Source organism: Myotis lucifugus, unplaced genomic scaffold (assembly GCF_000147115.1).
Source record: "Myotis lucifugus unplaced genomic scaffold, Myoluc2.0 scaffold_175, whole genome shotgun sequence".
NCBI lineage: Eukaryota > Metazoa > Chordata > Mammalia > Chiroptera > Vespertilionidae > Myotis > Myotis lucifugus.
The window spans coordinates 1,552,522-1,568,674 of record NW_005871223.1 but is presented as its reverse complement, the minus strand read 5'-3'; positions in this window follow the sequence as shown (position 1 = coordinate 1,568,674).

Sequence of the window (16,153 nt, the reverse complement as noted above, 5' to 3'; positions counted from 1 at the left end):
TCCACTAGGGCATGTATCACATTTATTGATTTGCAAGTTATTGTACCAGCCTTACAAACCTAGAATAAATCCCACTTGATCATGGTGTATGATCTTTGTAATATATTGCTGGATGTGATTTGCTAATATTTTTTGAGGATTTTAGCATCTATGTTCATCACGGATATTGGCCTGTAATTTTCTTTCTTTGTAGTGTCTTTATCTAGTTTTGGAATTAGGATAATATTGGCTTCATAAGAAGAGTTTGGAAGTGTTCCTTCCTCTTGAATTTTCTGAAATAGTTTGAGGATTATAGGTGTTAGTTCTTCTTTAAATATTTGGGAAAACTCCCCTGTGAAGCCATCCAGACATGGGCTTTTGTTTGGTGGGATTTTTTTTTTTTTTGATGACTGCTTCTATTTCCTCAGTTGTTATTGGCCTATTCAGGTTTTTTTCTTCTTCCTGATTCAGTTTTGGGAGATTGTATTTTTCTAGGAATTTGTCTATTTGATCCACATTGTGCAGCTTGTTGGCATATAGTTGTTCATATATTTTCTTACAATCCTTTGTATTTCTGTGGTGTCTATGGTTACTTCTCCACTTTCTTTTCTGATTTTATTGATTTTTGTCCTCTCTCTTTGTTTCTTGATGAGTCTGGCTAATGGTTTACTAATTTTGTTTATCCTTTCAAAGAACCAACTCTTGGTTTTATTGTTTTTTTTTTAGTCTCTATGTTATTTATTTCTGCTCTAATCTTTATTATTTCCTTCCTTCTATCTACTCTGGGCTTTTCTTGTTGTTCTCTTTCTAGTTCTTTAAGTTGTAGGCTTAAATAGTTTATTGCTGATTTTTCTTGTTTGTTGAGGTATGCCTGTAGTGCTATGAACTTGAGAAACACGTATATCCTGCTGCATTGGTGTGAAAAGTTCTATAAATGTCTATTAAATTCATATGATCCAATGTGTCCTTTAGAGTCTCTGTTTCCTTGTTAAGTTTTTGTCTGGAAGATCTGTCCAAGGAAGTCAGAGGGGTGTTAAAGTCCCCTACTATGACTTTATTATTGTCAATCTCTCCATTAAAGTCCTCTAGAAGATTTTATATATTTAGGTGCACCTATATTGGGTGCATAAATGTTTACCAGGGGTATATCCTCATGTTGGATCGATCCCTTTAGTATTATGTAGTGACCTTTGCTGTCTCTTGTGATGGCCTTTATTTTGTCAGATATGAGTATTGTTACTCTAGCTTTTTTTTCTTTTCCATTTGCATGGAAATTTTTTTCCCATCCCTTCACTTTCATCCTGTGTGTGTCTTTTGTTTTTAGGTGGGTCTCTTGTAGACAGCATATAGTTGGGTCATGTTTTTGTATCCATTCAGCTATCCTACATCTTTTGATTGGAGCATTTAATCCATTTACATTTAGGGTTATTATTGAGAGGTACTTGTTTATAGCCATTTTAATTCTGTATGGCTAGGTTTCTCTCTGTGTTTCTTCTTCTCAGCAATACCTTACAGCAATCCCTTTAGCATTTCTTTTATTGCTGGCTTGGTAGTGATGAACTCCTTTAGCCTTTTTTTTTTTTTTTTGTCTGGGAAGCTCTTTATTTTCAATAATAGCCTTGCTGAATATAGTAATCTTGGTGTCAGGTCCTTGTTTTTTATTACCTTGAGCACTTCATGCCAGTCATTTTCTGGCCTGTAGGGTTTCTGATGAGAAATCAGGTGTCAGCCTTATGGGAACTCCTTGGAGTTAACAGTTTTCTTTTCTCTTGCTACCTTTAAGATTCTCTCTTTGTCTTTAATTTTTGGCATTTTAATTATGATGTGTCTGGGTGTGGTTCTGTTTGGGTTCTTTTTGTTTGGAGTTCTCTGTGCCTCCTCAAACACCTTTTCTATTCCTTTCTCATTTTCTGCCTCTTCTGGCACACTTGCTATTCTAATATTGTTATGTTTCACATTGTCCCACAGCTCCTTAAGCTGTCTTCCTGTTTTTTCAATTGTTTTTTTTCTTTTTGGTTCTCTAATTGAGTGATATTTTCAACTCTATCTTCTAATTTACTGATTTGATCCTCAGCTTCCACTAATCTGCTGTGTGTTCTTTCCAATGTGTTATTTATTTGTGTTATGTCATTTTTTATCTCAGACTGTTGTTTTTCCATAGTTACTATATCTTTTTTCATACTGTTGAGCATTTTTGCCAATCATTACTCTAAACTCTGTTTCAGATAAATTTCTTATCTCTGTTCATTTATGTCTTCTGGAGAATTCTCTAATTCTTTCATATGGGGGTTGTTTCTTTTTTTTAATATATTTTATTGATTTTTTACAGAGAGGAAGGGAGAGGGATAGAGAGTTAGAAACATCAATGAGAGAGAAACATCGATCAGCTGCCTCTTGCACATCTCCTACTGGGGATGTGCCTGCAACCAAGGTACATGCCCTTGACCAGAATCGAACCTGGGACCTTTCAGTCCACAAGTCGACGCTCTATTCACTGAGCTAAACCGGTTAAGGCTGGGGGTTGTTTCTTTGTCTCCTCATTTTGGTTGCTTGTTTGGGGTTTGTGGCTATGTCCTCTACTGCGTAAGGGAATGACTCAGCCTAGGAAACTTGGGGTGTCTGTTTTCTGAGCTCTATCCCCCGAGTCACCAGTCCTGGATTCTGCTCTCATAGCTCCAGTCCACTTCACACTCCCTCTGCCAGAGCACAAGGTGGGAGGCTCCACAGGAAATTTTTGTGTGTTGGCCCTTCAAGAGAGTGCCCAAACTTTCAGCTGCCACTCCCTGGCAGACAGCACCCCACTGCTTTTCACAGCTAGATGTTATGTGGGTACCTTCCTCAGTTTGGTGCTCTCTACTGGAATCCCAGCTTTGGGATTAGATCCCAGAGTTCTCAGTGGCACCCCACACAACTGAAATATCTCTCCAGGACTTCAGTTGCTGTCTGTGGGTGCCTGGCCAGCCCTTTCACGCCTCTGCCCCTCCTATCAGTCTCTATGCGGTCTCCACCTTTGGTCCTTGGGTATCAGGGTTCTCTCCTATGAGTTTTCTGTTGATTATTCAGGAAGCCTTGCTGTATTTCAGTTGTAATTCCAGCTTGTTCCTGAGAGCATGTCCATGCAGCATCCACCTTCTCTGCCACCATTTTTAATCTCCCTCACATTTTCCAAACACAGTAACATTTACTAGTTCCACAGACAGAACCTAATATCTTTGGGGCCACCTTTCAGTCCATTATACCAACCATGAGTTAATCTACTGAGATACTAATGTCTATTTTATTTATTGTTGCTGTAGAGTAACAGTTGAAAAGGAAATACTGCTCCCCTCATATTTATCCACATTCGCACCCTACGATTAGCCATAATTTTCTTTTAAAGGCAGATTTCAGCATACTTTTTCTGACAAGTTTCAAAAAGTGAATATTTAAGGACTTGTGAACCATCTGTCACAACTATTCAACTGTGTCTTTGTGGTGTGAAAATAGCCACAAATAATATGTAAATAAATGTGTTCCAATAAAACTTTGTTTTCAAAAACAGGCAGTGGGCCAGATTTTGCAGGTGGACTGACCTTTGCTGACTCTTATAAGGTCTAGGCATTCCTTGCAGAATATGAAAATATTTTGTATTTCAGAATCTATATTACATAAATTTCCATGTATTTCTAGGATTTCCCTGAAAGAGGAAAGGGTGGATATGCTGGAACTGAGCTAGGAAAAAGGCAAATTGAACCAGGGATCCAGTTGTGGAATGAGACATCCCATATCTGGAAGAAAGAGAAGTGGCAGCTGCAGTGGGTATCAGCTTCCTATTGCTACTATAACAAATCACCACCAGCCTAGATTTTGAATAACACAGTTTTATTATTTTATAGTTCTGTTAGTTAGAAGCACAACAGACATCTCAATGGGCTAAAATCAAGATGCTCTTTCTCAAGGTTCTAGGAGGAAACTCGTTTCCTTACCTTCATCAACTTCCAGAGGCTGCCAGATTCCTTGGCTCATGATCCTCTTCCACCATCTTCAAAACCAATGACAGTAGATTGAGTCCTCACATCGTATCCGTCTGACCTTTTTTTCTTCCTTCCTCATCTATGTTTGAGGACCCTTATGGTTACATTGGACCCACCATGATAATCCAGGATAATATCCTTTTATTAAATCAGTAGATTAGCAACTTCAAGTATTTAAACAATCTCAATTCCCCCTTTTTCATATAATGTAATGTATTCACAAGTTCTGGAAACTAGGATATAAAATCATTGGAAGACCATTATTCTGTATACCACAAGGCAGGTGCAGAACCTGTATTCTACTCCAAGCAAAGCTCAGGAGGTAAGAAAACTCCTGATGGGGTTAGATTTAAAGATACTAGAAACAAAACTAATCCCTTGGCTCCGAGACAGCTTCAATGTTCTTGTTGCAAAGATGACCACGTGAAAAGGCGTCTCTGGAACTCAACCAGAGAGTATCTGCAGCTCTCAACAGAGTTGCCCAGTGATAAAATCAAGAAGAAAACAATTGTGGCCATCATGCAGTAAAGAGCAGCGACCTCTTCCATTTTCATGAATAATGGAGTACTTAGCTTCTCAGATGAAAAGAAAGAGGAAGTTCTAATACTGATACTGAATGTCCTGCCAGTCAGATGATTAGAAACTCAGAGACAGATCAAATTTGGTTTAGAAAATAGAGGAACATGACATTTCTATTATCTCTGAAATAACAAAGAACTTACTCACTACATTACCTTCCAAAATATAGGTGTTCCGTATGTTATGTTCCTTTTTTTCTCCTCTAACCTCCTAATATTGCAACCCTGTTATTCAAAAATCTTTAATAATTCAATACTTCTGGTCCTGGCATCAAAGATCCTCCATCAAAATATGATCCAGAGAGAACAGGGGGAAACCAAGATGGCGGCATAGGTAAACACCAGAGATTGCTGCCTCGCACAACCACTTCAAAAATACAACTAAAAGGAACGGACATCACCCAGAACCACAGGAAGGCTGGCTGAGTGGAAATTCTACAACTAGAAGGAAAGAGAAAAGCATACCGAGACTCAGAGGAGGCGCACTGCGGAAGTAAAATACTAAGGTGTGGAGGTGCATGCAGAGCAGGCTGGCGGCTGAGGGCACGGTTGTCGTTTTCAATCGGGAGGGAGTCTCAGGCTCTGAGCTCCAGTTCTGGGCAAGTCTCTAAGGACCCAGACTCATACGGGAGAAGCAGGACTGTCTGGCAGCAGTCGGAACTCAAGGGCAGCTTTCTCTCTGAGGGGCTTGCAGCGATTACCCGGACATTGAGAAGCAAAGCCTCTGAGGGCAGGACTGAGAGCAGCCATAACTGCTAGCCCCACCTTGTTGATCCCGTGGGACCCGCCCTGCCCAAGCCCTGAAGGGAGGCTTTTGCTGGATAGCCTCAGGCAAAGGCTAGATTAGCACCTCCCTAGAGATCCAGGAGCCAGGAAGCCCAGAGGTCAGAGTGGGACCATCCAGTTTGCAGCTCCGTGGAAACAAAAAGGACACACTCAGGGGGCAGACTCAGTGAGCACCAAAGCCCCATTGAAGCAAGTCTTGCCCCAGAGGGGTGTCTCCAGCACAGAAGTTCTCCCACTGCAGACACAGCTGATTCTCACAGCCAATTGGCCTGGAGGCCAATTCCTCCCAGTGATACCTACAACAATCAAGGCTTAACTACAACAAGACTGTGCACAAAGACCACAAGGGGGTGCACCAAGAGTGTCCTCCTCAGGTAATTGGGGAGGCTGAACCACTGGGCCCTAGAGGACACTTAGCACAGAAAACCACTGTATCAACACAGGGAAGCATAAAAAATGTGGAGACAAAGAAAAAGGACACAAATGACAGAAATGGAGGAAAGCAAACTACTGGATATAGAGTTCAAAACCACACTTTTAAGGTCTTTCAATAATTTTCTAGAAACTGCCGATAAACTTAATGAGATCTACAAGAAATCTAATGAGACCCTCGATGCTGTGATAAAGAACCAACTAGAAATTAAGCATACACTGACTGAAATAAAGAATATTATACAGACTCCCAACAGCAGACTAGAGGATCCCAAGAATCAAGTCAACAATTTGAAATACGAAGAAGCAAAAAACACCCAACCAGGAAAGCAAAATGAAAAAAGAATCCAAAAATACGAAGATAGTGTAAGGAGCCTCTGGGACAGCTTCAAGAGTACCAACATCCGAATTATAGGGGTGCCAGAAGAAGAGAGAGAGCAAGATATTGAAAACCTATTTGAAGAAATAATGACAGAAAACTTCCCCTACCTAGTGAAAGAAATAGACTTACAAGTCCAGGAAGTGCAGAGAACCCCAAACAAAAGGAATCCAAAGAGGACTACACCAAGACACATCATAATTAAAATGCCAAGAGCAAAAGACAAAGAGAGAATCTTAAAAGCAGCAAGAGAAAGATAGTCAGTTACCTACAAGGGAATACCCATAGGACTGTCAGCTGATTTCTCAACAGAAACTTTGCAGGCCAGAAGGGAGTGGCAAGAAATATTCAAAGTGATGAATGCCAAGAACCTACAACCAAGATTACTTTATCCAGCAAAGCTATCATTCAGAATTGAAGGTCAGATAAAGAGCTTCACAGATAAGGAAAAGCTAAAGGAGTTCACCACCACCAAACCAGTATTATATGAAATGCTAAAAGGTATCCTTTAAGAAGAGGAAGAAGAAGAAAAAGGTAAAGATACAAATTTTGAACAACAAATACACATCTATCAACAAGTGAATCTGAAAATCAAGTGAATAATCTGATGTACAGAATGAACTGGTGATTATAATAGAATCAGGGGCATAGAAAGGGAGTGGACTGACTATTCTTGGGGGGGAAAGGGGTGTGGGGGATGCGGGAAGAGACTGGACAAAAATCGTGCACCTATGGATGAGGACAGTGGGTGGGGAGTGAGGGAAGAGGGTGGGGTGGGAACTGGGTGGAGGGGAGTTATGGGGGGAAAAAAGAGGAACAAATGTAATAATCTGAACAATAAATATTTAATAAAAAAAAATATGATCCAATCCTGCTTTTACAAATTTAATACCAAATATGAACTTTCATACATTATGATTTCTAACAAAATTATATTTTGTGTTTCCATTAATGAGTATTATTCATAGTGCTTCCATGCCTTGAAAGGCTTTTTCCATCCCTCTAAATTCTACCCATTTTAAAGGTCATTTGCAAATGATATTATTATCATAAATCCTCCCCTGATCTCCCCAACCAAATTATTGAAGCACCCCACTCTATTTGCATAGACTGGTAACTGTTAAATCTTCTAGCAGTGTATCAGTCAGATGCCATCAGAAAACAAAGCACCATCAGTATTTCAACAAAAAAATTTAGTGTAGATATTTGAGAACTGAAAGAAAATTACCCAGAGAAAACAAGTAGATATTCCCCATAGATTTGGGGAAATATAAAGAAAGACATTAGATTATTAGAGTTTAGAATCGGAGAGTAGAATCCCTGCATAACTAGAACTCAGAACTCTAAAGAGGGGGCAATGCCTCACTGCAATTGGTACGTAGTGGGGGCAATAAAATAGGTTTTGTAATTCGAAGAACCTAGAGATTGAAACCAAATTCCACTGTTAAAACATACTATTGTTATTGGAGTGAAATGTATTACCAGTGAATATTTTTAAATTCTTAAATAAGAGGAAACAATGAGCCTAGAAGTGTCAAAGCAAGACAAGAGATAGATATTGAGGAATTATACAAATTGGTTAAGCAAAGAAATTGAGGGAGGAGGGGAAACAAGGGAAAAGGGCACTCCAAATTGAAGAACAATGAAAAGCCAACAGGCAAAAATGATCACGTTCACCTTTTGGGGGGACAATAAGGAGATAGGATTAATCACACCTCAGGATGCATGTAGGAAGTATCAAAGGTCTTGTTTGGGATGGCAGCCACTTTGTGGATACAAAATGAGCTGATGAAGAAACACATTCAAATTACTCTGCAACTACCAGTAAATATAAGTGTACCTCCTATTTCATAAAGTCTAGCCATGACAAATGGGTCAGTATCACCATTATGCTGAACTTACTCTCTGACTGAGATCACAGACTAATAGCATTAGTTTCCCTAATGTCCAAAAATTTGGTTGACTTTTATTTAATCCAGTTTGTTTTATACTTCATTAAAACAATAAGAATTTTTATATCAGCTTCATTTAATTTATGTTTTTCCCATTTTATACAGAATTTCTCTTTTTAAAATAAAATGATCATGAAAATCAGAATGCTTTTGTCACCAAGAAAGAGAAGATTCAAAAGATGCCTAAAACATATCACAAGAGACAATAAGGGTGACTACATAATATTAAAGGTATCAGTTCAACAAGTGAATATAACCCAGGTAAATATGTATGCATCCAATATAGGAGTATCTAAATATATTTTTTTAAAAAAAAAACTTGTAGAGGAATTGAAGATGGAAGCTGGCAGGACAGCAGTGAGGAAGAGAGTGTGAGGGAGGGAGGGAGCTAAAAGGGAGTGTGTGGACATGTAGTGTGAGTGTGTGTGTGTGTGTGTGTGTGTGTGTGTGTGTGTGTGTGAGAGAGAGAGAGAGAGAGAGAGAGAGACAGTTAGATCCTGCAAGGCTTTAAGGGGTTGATGGACCAGGCTCTCTTAGATGGGGAACCGCCCCCCCTACTGCTGCAAGCAATGGCACAGAAAACACACCATCTTGAAGGGCAGAGCTGCTATGACTAGGAGCCCAGCCTTACCACAATCCAGACTGGCCTCACATGCAACCTGGGAGTCTACAGCCACTCCGGCAAAAGACCTCCTAATGCAGCTGCACATTAAATTTTGTTTAGAAAATAGAAGAACATGAAATTTCTATTATCTCTGGAATAACAAAGAACTTACTACATTACCTTCCAAAACATAGGTGTTCAATATGTTATATTCCTTTCTTTTCTCCTCTAACCTGCTAATATTGCAACCCTGTTATTCTAAAACCTTTAATAATTCTATAGTTCTGGTCCTGGCATCAAAGATCCTCCATCAAAATATGATCCAATCCTGCTTTTACAAATTTAATACCAAATGTAGGAGCACCAAAATACATAAAAAACCTTCTGAAAAATATCAAGGGAGAGATCGACAGCAATAAAATCATAGTAGGAGACTTTAATACCCCGCTGACATCACTGGATAAATCCTCTAGACAAAATAATAGGAAAGAAACAGCAATCCCAAATGATTCACTAGATCCAATGGACTTTATTGACATTTTCAGAACATTCTACCCCAAAGCTACAGAATATACATTCTTCTCATTGCACATGGGACATTTTAAAAGATAGACCATATATTGGGACACAGGCAAGGTCTCTTCAATTTCATGAAGATTGAAATCATATCAAGCATCTTCTCAGACCACAATTGCATAATATCAGAAATCAACTACAATAAAAACAATCACAAAAATTAAAACACTTAGAGGCTAAATAGCATGTTATTAAACAATGACTGGGTTACTAAAGATATCAAAGAGGAAATAAAAAAAAACATCCTAGAAACAAATGACAATGAAAACACAACAATCCAAAATTTATGGGACAGAGTGAAACCAGTTATGAGAGGGAAGTTCATAGCATTACAGGCCTACCTCAAAACACACACACACACACACACACACACACACACACACACACACACACAAATACACACACACACACACGAAAAACTGGTAATAAAGTATCTAACTTTACAACGTAAAGAATTAGAAAGAGAGCAACAAGAAAGGCCAAGAGTTAGCAGTAGGAAGGAAATAATGAAGATCAGAGTAGAAATAAATGACATAGAGACCCCCAAAAAAAAAGAAAGAAAGAAAAAGAAAATACAAAAGTTCAATGAAACAAAGAGCTGGTTCTTTGAAAGGATAAACAAGATTGATGAACCTCTAGACAGGCTCACCAAGAAGCAAAGACAGAAGACCCAAATAAACAAAATCAGAAAAGAAAGAGGCAAAATAACAGATCCCACAGAAATACAAAGGATTATAAAAAAATACTATGAGCCACTCTATTCCAACAAACTGGTCAACCTAGAAGAAATGGACATATTCCTAGAAAAATACAACCTTCTAAAACTCAATCAGGAAGAATAAATAAAATGTGAAGAGGCTGATAACTAGGGAGGAAATTAAAGCAGTAGTCAAAAAACTTCCAGGAAACAAAAGCCCTGTACCAGATGGCTTCACAGGGGAGTTTTACCAAACATTCAAAGAAGAACCAAAACCTATCCTCCTCAGAGTATTCCCAAAAAGTTCAAGAGGAAGGCACACTTCCAAGCACTTTTTATGAGTTAGTCCCAGAATCAGATAAAGACACTGCAAAGAAAGAGAATTATAGGCCAATATTTCTGATGAACATAGATGCTAATAAATGTATAATATCCACAAATCAATAAACGTGATAGATCACATAAACAAATTGAGAGATTAAAACCACATGATCATATCAATTGATTCAGAAAAAGCATTTGACAAAATCCAACACCCTTTTCCTTTTTTTTTCTAATTATGCGGGCATCCTGGTATAGTTAACAACAGAGTTGGCAGGAACCAGGCCCAGGATGCCAGCCAGCTTCTGGCTGCTGTTCTCCCAGCAGTGTAACACTTACCTAGGTACGAGGCCACCTAGGCAGCTGCCTACGGCTGGGGCCAACACCCTTTTCTTAATAAAAACTGTCAGCAAAGTGGGACTAGAGGGATCACACCTCAACATAATTAAAGCCTTATATGACAAACCTACAGCCAACATCATACTCAATGGTCAAAAACTAAAACCACTTCTCCTAAGAACAGAACAAGTCAAGGATGCCCACTCTCACCACTTCTGTTTGACATAGTACTGGAAGTACTGGCCACAGTTATCAGACAAGAAGAAAAAAGAAAAGGCATCTAAATTGGAAAAGAAGAAGTAAAACTGTCATTATTTGCAGATGACATGACATTGTACATAGAAAACCCTAAAGACTCCATCAAAAAACTACTAGACTTAATACATGAATTTGGCAATGTAGCAAGATACAAAATTAACACCCAGAAATCTATGGCTTTTTTATACACTAACAATGAACTCACAGAAAGAGAGAAACAATCCCATTTACCATTGCAACAAAAAAAATTAGGATACCTAGGAATAGACTTAACTAAGGAGGTAAAAGACCTATACTCAGAAAACTACAGTACATTGAAAAAAGAGATACAGGAAGACATAAGCAAATGAAAGAATATACCGTGCTCATGAATTGATAGAATCAACATCATTAAAATGTTCATATTACCCAAAGCAAGCTATAGGTTTAGTGCAATCCCCATTAAAATACCAATGGCATATTCACATACCTAGAACAAATGCTCCAAAAAATTCATATGGAAAAAAAAAGACCCTGAATAGCCATAGCAATCCTGAGAAAGAAGAACAAAGTTGGAGGGATCACAATATCATATATCAAGCTATATTATAAAACCACTGTTCTCAGAACTTCCTGGTACTGGCAATAGAACAGACATGTACATGAATGGAACAGAACAGAGAACCCAGAAATCAACCCAAGCCATTATGCTCAATTAGTATTTGACAAAGAAGGCAAGAGCATACAATGGAGTCAAGACAGTCTCTTCAATAAATGGTGTTGGGAAAATTGGACAGATACATGCGAAAAGATGAAACTAGACCACCAACATACATCATACATAAAAATAAACTCAAGGGAGAAAAAAATGGCGGAGGCTTAGACGGACATGTTGGTGCTTTGTCCCGGAGCAGATAAGGGCGAGCAGCTGAAACGGGTAACATACAGCCCGAACAAGCAGAGGATATTCAGCTGAGAGACAGTCTGCAGCCAGGAAAGACAGAGAACTCCTAGAAAATGGGGATGGTTAGAGATTGAGGCTGAAACCTCCCCCTGGGCGCCAGCTCAGCGGCGAGACCGTGCCATCTTGAGTAGCTGTTATCCGCATCCAGATATCGGCTACTAACCCAGAGGCAACGGCTCTCAAGCAGCGCGACTACATGAACTCAGAGGAGACCTGCTTCCCTCCACGGAAAGCAGATTCAAGCAACAGCGGCCTCCTGATGACCACACGCTCTGTCTGGGGAACAGGTACTGTGTGTGAAGCCTCCCTCCACCAGCCAGAAGAGCCACCACAGCTGTGAACAGCACCCACCAGAGGCCCTGCTATCAATGGAGGAGCCGCTGCTACCACAACCGCCCAAGGAGCAACCACAGCCCGAGGAGCCACTCCCACCCAGGGAGCAGCCACTGCCACCCAGGGAGGAGCCACTGAACGACTCAACAACTAGATATGTCAGTGAGATCAAACATGGGTAGACAAAGAAACCCCCAAAGGAAAGAAAAGGGGTACTCGCCAGAAAAGCAGCTAAGTGAGACAGAGGCGTGCAACATGACGGAAAAAGAATTCAGAATAAGGGTCCTAGAGTACATGCACCGGATGGAGGAAAAAATCAATACCATATGCAAGAAGCTAGAAGAAACAGATGAAAAAATCAACAACTTAAATCCTAAGAAGAAATGAAGAGCGACATAGCTGCAATAAAAAACACCATTGAAAGTATCAACAGAAGACTAGGAGAAGCGGAGGAGCGAATTAGTGAATTAGAAGACAAGGAAGCAAAACACAATCAAACTGTACTGCAATTGGAGAAAAAAATTAAAAGACAGGAGGAGAGCCTAAGGGAGCTTTGGGACAACATGAAACGAAACAACATACGAATAATAGGGGTGCCAGAACAACAGAAAGATGAACATAGATTAGAAAACCTATTCGAAGAAATAATATCAGAAAACTTCCCTGAGGTGGGGAAGAAAAAAGTCACACAAGCCCAGAGAGTCCCAAACAAAGTGAACCCGAAAAGACCCACACCAAGACACATCATAATTACCATGGCAAATGTTCAGGACAAAGAGAGAATCTTACAGGCTGCAAGAGAGAGACGGAAAGTTACATACAAGGGATCTCCCATTAGATTATCAAATGATTTCTCAACAGAAACACATCAGGCCAGAAAAGAATGGACGGAAATCTACAAAGTGATGCAGAGCAAAGGACTGAATCCAAGAATACTCTACCCAGCAAGGCTATCATTCAAAATTGAAGGGGAAATAAGAAGCTTCACAGACAAAAAAAGGCTAAGGGAGTTTATCACCACCAAGCCAGCCATGCAAGAAATGCTAAAGGGACTGGTGTAAAAAGAAGAAATAACAAGCTCAGAAAGAAAACAGCAACACACAAAAAAAGAAATGGCTACAAACAAGTACCTTTCAATAATAACTTTAAATGTAAATGGACTAAATGCTCCAACCAAAAGACATCAAGTGGCTGAATGGATAAAAAAACATGACCCATACATCTGCTGTCTACAAGAGACCCACCTCATTAGAAGGGACTCACACAGACTGAAAGTGAAGGGATGGAAAAATATCTTTCACGCAAATGGAAAGGAAAAGAAGGCTGGGGTAGCAATACTTATATCGGACAAAATACATCTCAAAGTGAAGGCCATAACAAAAGATAAGAAAGGCCACTTCATAATACTAAAGGGATCAATACAACAAGAAGATATAACCCTGGTAAACATATATGCACCCAATGCAGGAGCACTCAAATTCATAAAAAAAATCCTGGAAGATATCAAGGCAGAGATCGACAACAATACAATCATAGTAGGGGACTTTAATACACCACTGACATCACTGGATAAGTCCGCTAGACAAACAATCAGCAAAGAAACAGCAATACTAAATGACTCACTAGATCAGATGGACTTAATTGACATCTTCAGAACACTTCACCCCAAAGCCACGGAATATACATTCCTCTCAGGTGCTCATGGGACATATTCAAAAATAGACCACATATTGGGTCACAAGCAAAGTCTCCACAAATTCAAGAAGATTGACATCATAAAAAGCTTCTTCTCAGACCACGATGGCATAATGTTAGAAATAAACTACAATAAAAACAACCCAAAATACTCAAACACTTGGAAGCTGAATAGCATGTTATTAAATATTGATTGGGTTACCAATAACATCAAAGAAGAAATTAAAAACATCCTGGACACTAATGACAATGAAAACACAACAATCCAAAACCTATGGGACACAATGAAAGCAGTCCTGAGAGGGAAGTTTATAGCTCTACAGGCCTATCTCAAAAAATAAGAAAAAATGGTAGTAAATCATCTAACTCTTCAACTCAAAGAATTCGAAAGAGAGCAACAAGAAAACCCCAGAGTGAGCAGAAGGAAGGAGATAATAAAGATTAGAGCAGAAATAAATGACATAGAGACCAAAAAAACAATACATAAAATCAATGAAACCAAGAGCTGGTTCTTTGAAAGGATAAACAAGATTGACAAACCTCTAGCCAGGCTCACCAAGAAGATAAGAGAGAGGTCCCAAATAAACAAAATCAGAAACGATAGAGGCGAAATAACAACAGACCCCACAGAAATACAAATGATTGTTAAACAATACTACGAACAACTCTACTCCAACAAACTAGACAACCTGGAGGAAATGGACAAATTCCTAGAAAAATACAACATTTTAGCACTCAATCAGGAAGAATCTAAAAATCTCAATAGGCCAATAACTATGGAAGAAATTGAAGCAGTCATCAAAAAGCTGCCAGCAAACAAAAGCCCAGGACCAGATGGCTTCTCAGGGGAGTTTTACCAAACTTTCAAGGAAGAACTAAAACCTATCCTCTTCAGACTACTACAAAAAATTCAAGAGGAAGGAACACTTCCAAGCTCATTCTATGAAGCCAGCATCACCCTAATACCAAAACCAGGTAAAGACATCACAATGAAAGAGAATTACAGGCCAATATTTCTCATGAACATGGATGCCAAAATCCTCAACAAAATCTTAGCAAATCGGATCCAGCAGTACATCATAAAGATCATATACCATGACCAAGTAGGATTTATCCCAGGGATGCAAGGATGGTACAACATCCGAAAATCAATAAACGTAATACATCACATAAACAAATTGAAAGAAAAAAACCACATGGTCATATCAATTGATGCAGAAAAAGCATTCGACAAAATCCAACACCCATTTTTGATAAAAACTCTCAGCAAGGTGGGAATAGAAGGATCATACCTCAACATAATAAAAGCCATATATGACAGGCCCACAGCCAACATCATACTCAATGGACAAAAACTAACACCATTTCCCCTAAGAACAGGAACAAGACAGGGATGCCCACTCTCACCACTCCTGTTCAACATAGTACTGGAAGTATTAGCCATTGCAATTAGACAAGAAGAAGAAATAAAAGGCGTCCGAATTGGAAAAGATGAAGTAAAACTGTCCTTATTCGCAGACGGCATGATATTATACATACAAAACCCTAGTGACTCCATCAAAAAACTACTAGACTTAATACATGAATTTGGCAATGTAGCAGGATACAAAATTAACCCCAAGAAATCTGAGGCATTCTATACACCAATAGTGAACTTTCAGAAAGAGAGATTATAAAAACAATCCCATTTACCATCGCACCAAAAAAAATTAAGATACCTAGGAATAAACTTAACTAAAGAGGTAAAAGACCTCTACTCAGAAAACTACAGGACGTTAAAAAAAGAGATAGAGGAAGACATAAAGAGATGGAAGAACATACCATGTTCTTGGATTGGTAGAATCAACATCATTAAAATGTCCATACTACCCAAAGCAATCTATAAATTCAACGCACTTCCCATTAAAATACCAATGGCCTACTTCAAAGATCTAGAACGAACTCTCCAAAAATTCATCTGGAATAAAAAAAAAAGACCCCGAATAGTTGCAGCGATCCTGAGAAAGAACAAAGTAGGTGGGATCTCAATGCCAGATATCAAGCTGTATTACAAAGCCACTGTTCTCAAAACTGCCTGGTACTGGCACAAGAACAGACATATAGATCAGTGGAATAGAATAGAGAGTCCAGAAATTAGCCCGAACCAATATGCTCAATTAATATTTGACAAAGGAGGCAAGAACATACAATGGAGCCAAGATAGTCTCTTCAATAAATGGTGTTGGGAAAATTGGACAGATATATGCAAGAAAATGAAACTAGACCACC